General features: G+C 41.8%; 1 long non-coding RNA gene across 1 annotated transcript; it reads right to left on the bottom strand.

The window, feature by feature from the left end:
* Positions 1–6,149: 6,149 nt before the first annotated feature.
* LOC122241063 lies at positions 6,150–10,169 on the bottom strand. The gene is made up of 3 exons (XR_006221006.1): positions 10,104–10,169; positions 9,790–9,908; positions 6,150–6,231 (listed from the first exon to the last, which is right to left on the bottom strand). It is a non-coding gene; the product is annotated as an uncharacterized LOC122241063 (long non-coding RNA).
* Positions 10,170–10,837: the final 668 nt, after the last annotated feature.

Raw genomic sequence — 10,837 nt, 5'->3', positions numbered from 1 at the left:
TGCCTGTCAGTGCAGAGCCTTCTTGAGATTCTCTCTCTCCCTCGCTCTCTGCCCCTCCCCCATTCTCTCTCTCTCTCTCTCTCTCTCTCAAAAAAAAAAAAAAACAACTTTAAAAAGTAGATGCTTAATAAATACGGAAATTTAAAATATGATAAAGGTGCACTTCAGCTCAACAGATGAAGAATGGATTTTTTATTAAATGATGTTGGGACAATGGACTATCCATTTAGAAAAATAATGAAGTTAGATCCTTACACCACGTAAATTCCTCACTGTAAAAAATATAACTATGAACACTGGAGGAATTAAAAACACTAAAACATAGTAAGGAAAAAACTTTTCCAAGGTCGTCAAAAACAATGAAAGTCTGAGAAACCTGTCACTATCTAGAAGAGCCACTAACTATAATATTTTACTCTGGATGGTATCTTGGAAAAGAAAAGGAAAGTAGGTAAAAATTAATGAAATCTGCATATAATACAGACTTTAATCATAACTTATCAATATTGGTTCATTCGTTGTGACAAATGCATCATAAACAGAAGTTATTAACAATAGGAACCTGGACTCAAAATATATGGGAGTTTTTTCAACTACTTTTTGCAACTTTGTTGTAAATCTAAGTCTATTCTAAAATTAAAATTTTATTTTTAAAAAAGGAGACTCCACAGACTGGGAGAAAATATTTGTGGAGCATATATCTGATAAAGAACTTACGTACAGAATATATAATATATACAGACATCATTAGTCATTACAGAAGTCAAATTAAAACTATAATTTATTTGCAAACCTATTAGCATGGTTAAAATTTTTTTAATTAATTTATTGCTTCTAATTTTTATTTAAACCTAGTTAGTTAACATACAGTGTAATATTGGTTTCAGGAGTAGAATTTAGTGGTTCACCACTAACATATAACACCCAGTGTTCATCATAACAAGCTCCTTCCTTAATGCCCATCAATCATTTAGCCCAACCCCCCACCCACCTCCCTCGACCAACCTTCAGTTTGTTCTCTATAGTTAAGAGTCTCTTGTGCTTTGCTTCCCTCTCTCTCTCTCTCTGTTTTTTTTTTCCTTCCCATATGTTCATCTGTTTTGTTTACTAAATTCCATGTATGAGTGAAACATATGAGTTATTTGTCTTTCTCTGACTTATTTCACTTAGCATAATACCCTCCAGTTCCATCCACATTGTTGCAAATGGCAAGATTTCATTCTTTCTGATGCCTGAGGAATTATATATAAACTATATATAAATTATATATATATATATATATATATATATATATATATATATATATATATGTATATATACTCTTTCTCCCTTCATCAGTCAATGGACATTTGGGTTCTTTCCAGAGTTTGGCTATTGTTGATAGTGCTGCTATAAACATCAGGGTGCATGTGTCCCTTCAAATCTGTATTTTTGTATCCTTTGGCTAAGTACCTAGTAGTGCAATTGCTGGATCATAAAGTAGTTCTATTTCTAACTTTTTGAGGAACCTCTATACTGTTCTCCAGAGCGGCTGCACCAGGTTGCATTCCTACCATCAGTGGAAGGTGCATCCCATCAGGTGCATTCCCACCTTTCTCCATATCCTCGCCAACGTCTGTTGTTTCCTGTGTTGTTAATTTTAGAGCATGGCTGAAATTTGAAAGATGGACCACACCAATTGTTGGTGAGGGTGCGAAAGAGTTGGACCTCTTGGATGCTGCCAGTGAGAACTTGCCATAGTTTGGCAGTTTCTTGGGAATGTAAACAAACATACACCTGCCATATAACCCCAAGTTTGCCATTCCTAGGTATTTATCCGTGAGAAAAGAACGCATACTTCCTGAATTGCTTATATTTTCCATTTTCCATATATGGTGAAGTTTTGACATCTTAAAAAACCTTCTGGCTGGGGAGACTACCCCTTCCCACACTTTCACTAGCACTAATTCTTAGAGATAGCAACGTGCCCAGCCCAGTGCGTGCCTTTAATATCCAAAGTAACCAACCTAGAACCATAGCAGGCAATATTCCCCTGCCATAATCATCCCAGGGCTAGAGACCAGGTAACCAAGGAATACCCCTATAGCTTATAGCCTACCAAAAGTATTCAAACTAGGCAGTCCTAAGCTGTTTGCCCTGCCCTGCCCTGCCTTGCCATTCCATGGCCTGGGTCCTCCCCTGGCTCTTCTGCCTCCTGAACAAACCCGGTACTTCCCCCACGTAGCCCTGCATGGCATGCCTGTTGTCTGTAGGACTTGTGAGTATAATACACTTTGTTTTCCTGAGCTTCTCCTGTGTCTCCTCTTGTGGCCGCACCTAAGGGAACACCATATAAGAGGACGCAGAACTCTGTCATACACAAACTGGCATATCGTGGAGTCATTTCTAGAGCCCTGTATCATGAGCCCTGGAGGGTGAATGGGGTCATAGCTGAAACGTCAACAATATTCTGGTCTCAAGGCTGTTGAACACAATACGCGACAGTGTTATGAGATACGGAGCCCTACGATCCCACAGAGGACAGTTAGATCCAAAACCTTCTGTAACTTCCTGACACTCCTGGGAGTTGCACATGCCCCCTGCATGCTTTCACTAAGATCCTTTGTGTTCTCTTCCAAGACTTTGACACCCTCTAATACTTATATCTGATAAAATATAAAATAAAAGCTACATACAATCTAATGCTGCTGCTGCTGCTGCTGTCTCACAGGGGCAGCCCTGCATGCCCGCTCAGTCTAGTGTCTGAGAACTTTGTCTTCAGTGCGTGGCCACAAGTGGCCCTCTAACAGGGACCAGAAGAGTCTGACTGGTTCCTGGCCACGTACCTCGTCTCTCAAGTCCGAGGAAGGGAAAGGACGTCCACTCATCCAGGTGGGAACTATGGCACTCAATGCCTGCGATGAGATGATAAGAGCATCCCTAATCTCTTCTGTTCCAATCAGGCGTGCAGAATCCCTTGTCTTCTTGTTTCTTTTACTTTCTCTTTCACGTCTGAAATTCTGCTCCTGCTCATCTGTCCAAGCTGACAGGCTTGAGCTCTTTCTCTGCCCTCTGGCCTTTTATCTGCCTCTAGGCTTCTTGGCAACACCTCAGCTCTTCTGCCTTCCCCTCCCCCTCCACCTGTTTCTACATCATCTCAGGTGCCACCTGCATAACTCACTCCTCTGCCATCTGGGTGTCTCTGGCACCGTGGGTTCCTCCTCTTTCTTCCCCCCACTGTCTAGGAACAAAGAACACCCCCTTGCACCTACACCGCCCACTTCAGATCTCCCCACCAATGTCCCAGGTAAAAATTGACAATGGTGAACAAATTTCTTGATTTTTAAATGGACACAAATGCAACATATTTGGTATTGTATTTAAAGTAATTTAAGTTTGTTGGTTTAACTAAGACAGACCTGTCTTTAGAATTATCAACATTAAATGTAGACCTTTTTCCACCTATGTTTACTGAAGGTCAAATAAGCTCGTGTTATCTCTGTTGCAATTTGTTAACAAAAAGATGACTTAAAATGATGGTTAATTCTGTCTCAAAAGTTTTCATGGGTAATTGTTGAGATAGCTTTCAAGGTTTTTGGTAACCTGAAACTTTACGGTTTTGTTTGGATGATACACTAGATTAAATTCATTGGACATTTAGGCCTTTTCCAAATTGGATGGAATGCTGAAACACTGATTATTAAACATAGGTTTGTATTTTTAACTTATTGCAGAAAGACTAAGGATATTTGCATCTGCTAAAAAACATGCTTTGTGCTTAATTGATTCAGAAATTTGGCATCTAAAAAATTCTAATGCAGCAGACAGTTCACTATTGGTTACTACCTACTTTTCACTGGAGACTAAGGTTTCTAAGAGTTAAAATTCTGCCAAATGTAATTAAGACTGACAGAAATAAGGAAAGCGACTCTGCATGTAGAAAAGAAGGAGATATGTAAAAAAGATATAAGAAATGGGAACACATTTTTGTTGAAGATAAAACAAAGTAATTTTGTCCTAAATGAGACTGGCTATTTGGAGATAAATGGCTTGGGACAAAATCTAAATGCAAAGGAAAGTTGTAGACGTTTCATGAAGGGAAATCTTTGGGAAAACTTTTTTATATGTGGTTCAGATGGACTAGGGTTGACTTTATGAAGCATGGAGCCATAAAGCCCCTTGGAAATGTTGGCCCAATACCTTGCTTACTGAGTTCCCAGCAGCCTTACAAGGTGATAAAGAATGGCACTTCCTGGCAGGTGCAGAAACCTCAGGATATCTTGGTAACCTCATGAAGAGAAATTCACCCAAATCTACAGGTATTGCAGGCACGTCTGATGGCAAGTATTTGGCTTGGCTCCTGGCCTGGAGAGACTACTAAAAGTTCAATCTAGAGATTCCTTATAAAAAGTTCCAGCAAAGCAAACATTAAAAGATCTATATGACCAATCACTGTTCTTGCTAAGCTTATGTAAACAATGAGGCTGAGTTTGTTAAAAACTGGACTTGTCCTACAAACAAATTAGTCTTGATTTGGCTGTCTCTGGAAATGGGGGTTTTTAGAGAGAAAAACTATATCTCAATAATGCACATTTATGGATGTTACATTCTAGTTCTGATTGTCTTTAAATGTTTGTTGTTTGCCTAAACTAGACAGCTTGAGGTAAACTTCAGAAAAATATCCCAAAACTCACAGATAGACAATCTTTGTGCCCGTTGCTCTATGGGCCATTCAAACAGATCACCACAGACATTTGAATCACAAGACCCCCCCCAAAAAAAACCCCAAGAACCAAAAACCAAAAAACAAAACCATCTAATTACCTCTGCCTACTCACATGCCATCTAAGGATGCTTCAATACTGACATCTAAAACTCTTCTCGCTGGCAGACACTGGGTTTATAATTTTGCTCTAACCATTAACCCCTATTGTTCTTGTTTCTATTATAAAGTGTCTCTTATTAATTACTTGATTGTTTACTAAACAAGACAGTCTATATGATGGTTAACACCACCTATTACACAATGAAGGCCTTAAATGATTCTCAAAATAACATTCTATTATTAAACACTAAAATAACTCAAATGCATTAAACAGCCCTACAAAATAAAATGGCATTAGATGTTTTAAGTGCTACACAACACGGAACTTGTACTCTCATAAAAACAGAACACTATGTACACATTCCAGATTACCACAAGAATACGTCTAAGGTTTTAACTGATGAGTATATAAATCGGTCCTTTAAATGATCCCTCTCTTTCCTTTAATAATTGTTTAAACTCCTAGACTAAAGAAAAATTTTTGCAACTGTCAAAGGACTCTTGTTTGAGCTTTTTCTTTTTGTTATTTTAATCAGGTTTTGCTGTTTTTTCCCATGTCTCTCCACCTGATGCCAAGACTCCTTCACTGGCACAACTTCAAGCCAACAGATGATCCTTTTGGCTCAAGAGAACACTCATATATTATCAAGTCTAGATACAGCTGCCTGAGCCTTTCCTAACTCCTGTTAAATTCTCAACTGGCCAACCTTGGCCCATAGGTAGGGACATTTCTACACCCGCTATTCAGCAGGAAGAAGCTAAAGAGGATGAGGCCTTCCGCCGTTGACAGCCTTAAAGATTTAAGGGTCAAGGTTGTTCAGGGGGCAGAAATGATGAGGGAAACAAAGGCAAGAGAAACATAACACAAATCGAATCTCCTTATAGCTCGCAGCCCACTGATACATGCAGAGTGTGACCTTGCTCAAAGAACTCATGGCTGCCTTACTTCCTTAATGTTTTTGTTTTTTTAGAGACTAAAAGTAACCTTATCTTAACATTAGCTAGCCCCTCAAGATCCTGAAAACCTTGCTTTCAAATTCCTTAGAGACTTATGCTATCCCCAGCCCCCACTTGATACAACAAGTCCTGGGATCAAATACATCGATATCTTAATCGGGTACTCGATTCACCCCTAAATGTCTCCATTGATAACCTAAAAACTAGGTTACAAAAACAATTACGAGAGCTTCAACGGGAAAACCAACAAGCAGTGATTGATGCTGTCAATGACTTTTCTCATTGGATCAACCCCAAAAACTGGTTCTCTGCGTTCAATCTTCATTCTTGGTTTACTACTATTATAGTATTAGTCATGATTTTGTTTCCCATTGCAGTCTTCAAAATGATGATGTCTGTCTGCTCCAAATCACCTAAGGTGTTCTGTGTCGATACCCAGATGCTCGCCCCTTCCTCTGCAACCCCTGTTCCTACAACCAAAAGACAAAAGCGGGGAGACGTGGAGTTACTGCTAGAGAATATATTGTGAGCCCTGGAGGGTGAATGGGGCAGTAGCTGAAACGTCAGCGATGTTCTGGGCTCAAGGCTGTCGAACGCGATAGCGTTGAGATACAGAGCCCTATGATCCCACAGAGGGCATTAGATCCAAAACCCGCTGTAACTTCCTGACACTCCTCGGAGCTGCACGTGCTCCCTGCACGCTTTCACTAAGATCATTTGTCTTCTCTTTCCATACTTTGATACTCTCTAATACTTATATCTGATAAAATAGAAAATAAAAGCTACATGCAGCCTACTGTTGCTGCTGCTGCTGTCTCCTGGAGGCGGCCCTGCATGTCTGCTCAGTCTAGTGTCCGAGAACTTTTTCTTCAGTGCACGGCCACAGCATGTGAATATTCACAGCCACTTTATTGGCAGTGTAAAGAGCTGGAAACAGCACAAAGGCCTATCAACAGGTGACTGGATAAACAAATTGTGGTATGTCCATAAATGAACCGCTTCTCGACAGTAAAAAGGAATGACTTCCTGATACATGAAAGGACAACTACTCTTTTATCCTAGTATTTCAACACACGGTCTTGTCCTCTCCACTTTGGTGACCACTGGCCCACTCTGTATAAAGTGGGCATAAATGGGGGCGCCTAAGGGGCTCAGTCATTTAAGTGCCCAGCTCTTGACTTCAGCTCACGGTTCGTGAGTTCAAGACCCATGTCAGGGTCTGTGCTGACAGCATGGAGCTTGCTTGGGATTCTCTCTCTCCCTCTGTCTCTGCCCCTCCCCTGCTGGCTCTCTCTCTCGAAATAAATAAACTTTTAAAAATTTAAAAAAAAAAAGTTTGCACAAATGTTTTCCACGAGGTCAACAGGTGGTCGAAGACAGTGGCTTTCAAAGAATTTGGGTGAGGATTCACAGAGATAATTTATATATAACATTCAAACAGTACACAGATATGGATCTCCTCATGACTCTGTTTTTTTCCATCTAATCCCATCCTTTGCTATTTCTTTTCTTTTCTTTTACCTCTGTCTCCTTTTAAATGCTGATTACAATCCCCTCTGGATAGATTTTATAACCCACTAATAAGACATGACTTTCAGTTGGAAAGAACCTTTTTTAAAAATTTTTTTTAATGTTTTATTTTTTGAGAGACAGGGAGAGACAGAGCATGAGCACAGGAGGGGCAGAGAGAGAGGGAGACACAGAATACAAAGGAGAGCCCAGGCTCTGAGCTGTCATCACAGAGCCCGATGTGGAGAACAAACCCACGACCCGTGAGATCGTGACCCGAGCTGAAGTTGGACACTTAATCAACTGAGCCACCCAGGCGCCCCATTGTTTGAAAAGATTCTTATTTATGGCACCGCATAACAAATACATTGTACAGTAAATGACACGGTGTAGATAAGGAAACTCATAATATGTTAAATAAAACTATAAGTTTTTCAGGTCAGAGTCTTTTACCTGATGCCAACCATTTGGGGCAAAAATCCCAGAGTATTTGTAAAAGTAACTATGAACCTTGACAGAGCTGGCCTTAAGCAATTACTGCTTATATCTATTACTATATCTGTGGGATCTCTGTGCAGTTTCTGGCCGGGGTGGACCTCTAGGTGTGGTGTCATTCCACTGTATGCAGGATGCCCTGTTGGAGAATGTCTGTGGGCAGTACCCAAGAGGAAGAAAAACTTCCACCCAAGCGCAGAATCAGGAATCTTGGGGGTTGGACCATAAATCGACTAACCTGGTGTTCCCCAATCCATGAACCCAAAATTCTCCATCCTCTCACACCCAGGTCCCTGCCTGTCCCCTCCCTAATAACAGCACTTAAGATCTAGTTCCTGATCAGTAGGATCTATGGAAAAGGCCTAGGTACAAACATCTATCCCAGCGCTGTCCCCTAGAAATACAACATGAGTTATATACGTAGTTCTACATTTTTTAGCAGTCACATTAAGAAAACAAAAGGAACAGGTAAAATTAATTTTAATCATATATTTTACTTAACCCAGTATATGCAATATATGATCATTTCAACATGAAATCAAATAGGAATGAGATGGGTTTTTTTTTTAATTTTTTTTAACGTTTTTATTTATTTATTTATTTATTTATTTATTTATTTTTGAGACAGGGAGAGACAGAGCATGAACAGGGGAGGGTCAGAGAGAGGGAGACACAGAATCTGAAACATGCTCCAGGCTCTGAGCTGTCAGCACAGAGCCCGACACGGGGCTCGAACTCACGGACCGCGAGATCATGACCCGAGCTGAAGTCGGCTGCTTAACCGACTGAGCCACCCAGGTGCCCCTAGGAATGAGATGTTTTATATTCCTTTTTTCATACCAAGTCTTTTAAACCCATGCTGAATGGGGAGCTTCCTTGGGATTCTCTCTCTCCCTCTTTCTCTAATCCCCCTACTCTCTCTCTCCCTCTCTCTGTCTCTGTCTCAAAATAGATAAATAAACTTAAAAAAAAGTAAAGTATTAACTTTTAAAACATCTTTTGCCACTATTTAAAGTTTTAGTGAAGAAAAGATTTTAGATGATTACTTGAAAACAAGTATGTAGCTTTGTACCTCTGCCCATTGCCTGGACGTCCGGCCGACACGTCAACTGTTCAACCCACCCTGGAGACAACCTGTTCCATCTGTAGACATCCCAGACTTTGGGGAAGCTCTTTCTTATGAAAACAACTCAAAAACTTCTCCCTGGTCCTGATCTATATATTCTGGCAGTACAGATTAGACTCTAATGGCATTCAGATGCTACTTCACTAGCTTCTAAAATTTAGTCTATCCAACTCTCGATTTCCCTACATGACCTCTTCCTTCTCTTCCCAAGTTTCCAGGCTCAGTAATGATATTTCCATCTACCAAGTACTTCAGGTCACAAAGTGTACAAGCCCCACCATTCGCCCTATGTCAGACAGGGCTCAATCAGAGAAGTGAAGCCACCAAAGATACATATGGTCAAGGATTTGTTACAGGGAATTGATTTTATACTAAGTGGGAGCTGGTTGGATGATTTCTATAAACGGTCCTCATGTCTGATGCTGGAGCTTAAGGACAGCAGGGTGGGTCTTCAGAAGGGGTGGATGGGCGTGAAGTGAGGGAAAGCAAAGACAAGCTGGGACACACAAAAATGGGCTGAAACCCAGAAGAAGGGACTAGAAACCTGCAGTGTGCTCAGTGCCTCCAGCCTTGATGACCGGCGGTCCTGCAGGAGAAGCTCGCGCTCTTCCTCACAGAGCTAAACACACCCGTTCAGGTGTAGGAGGAGCCAGGGAAGGAGCTCACAGATAGGCGACAACTTGTGGGAGCCACAAAATCACCTGTCCTGAACATCCGCACATAAGAAGACAATAATGGCTTCTGTCTCCCTTCCACCCTATAATTTCAGGCAAAAACATCGGGGACACATCCTAATCAGGAACATCCAAGGAAGGGAATTCCAAGAAATGAAATCCAGCCTGACCCACCTGACTCATTACAAAGCCACCACACAACCCATCGCCGCGTCCTGTCCTACCTCCAAAATAGATCTCCGATCTGCCCTCTCTCGACCTCCACCTCCACCATTCTGCCACCATCACTTGCTTGGATGCCAGGAGTAGCCTCCTGACTGAAGGTCCTGCCTTCAGTCTCGCCCTGCAGACAGAAGCCAGAGGGGTCTTTTCCAACATCGATCACTAAGCTACCTCTTGCATAACACCATTGAATGCCTTCCCTTGGCCAAAAGGTGCTGCATGAGCCTGGCTCCCATCCACCTTTTTTAACCAACTCCACTTATTCCCTCCACTCAGCCTCCTCTCTGCATCTGGAACACGACAATTTCTTTCCCACCTCAGGACCTTAACATTTGCTTTTCTCTCTGCCTGGAGTCATCTTCCCTGGGCTCTTCATTTGTTAGCTCTCTTCCAAGAAGTCTACTCTGAGGACGACATCAGAAACAGCCCCCACCCTCATGCCAGCCACTCACTTTGTCACACCCCTCTATTGTCTCCCTGGAGCCACTTATCACCGTGCACAGCTCTCAAATAGCCTTTTCTCAGTTTCCTCCACTCAAAATTGAGCTCCATGAATGTAGGCACCTCAATATGTCAATCTTATTAATATTACATCTTAGATATCGAGCTAGCCCTGTGCTTGCTAGTGAATGCTTATTAAATATAGTTGATGCTTAGGAAATATTCATTGAAGAATGAGTGAAGGAATGAATGGAAAAATAAAGGGCAACTCATCTCTCCTTGCCACCCTACCCTACCCCCACCGTGCTCTTTCATATCACTCCGTCTCATAACACCTGTTGCTGTCTGATGTGATCATGTTTGCTAGCTTTCCCAGTACTCTCGGCGGCCCAGATAATGTCAGCTGCAGCGAGAGCTGACCTGTCAGGTGTGTCCATCGCTGGAGGCCAGCACACCTGCAGCCATGCCCAGCACCCACAACCGCCCAGAGCGCACTTGCCGAGTGAAGGCTGAACTGTAGCGTGTGGGCCTGATCTGTGCAGGGGCGTGGAAACAGGAGATCAAATCTAGTATGGGGGAGGAAGAGCTGGCAGGACTGTGGTTTGAATG

This window comes from Panthera tigris, chromosome C1 (genome assembly GCF_018350195.1).
Source record: "Panthera tigris isolate Pti1 chromosome C1, P.tigris_Pti1_mat1.1, whole genome shotgun sequence".
Taxonomy (NCBI): domain Eukaryota; kingdom Metazoa; phylum Chordata; class Mammalia; order Carnivora; family Felidae; genus Panthera; species Panthera tigris.
Note: the sequence above shows the minus strand (reverse complement) of the source record. Positions and strands in the feature narration are given on the sequence as shown.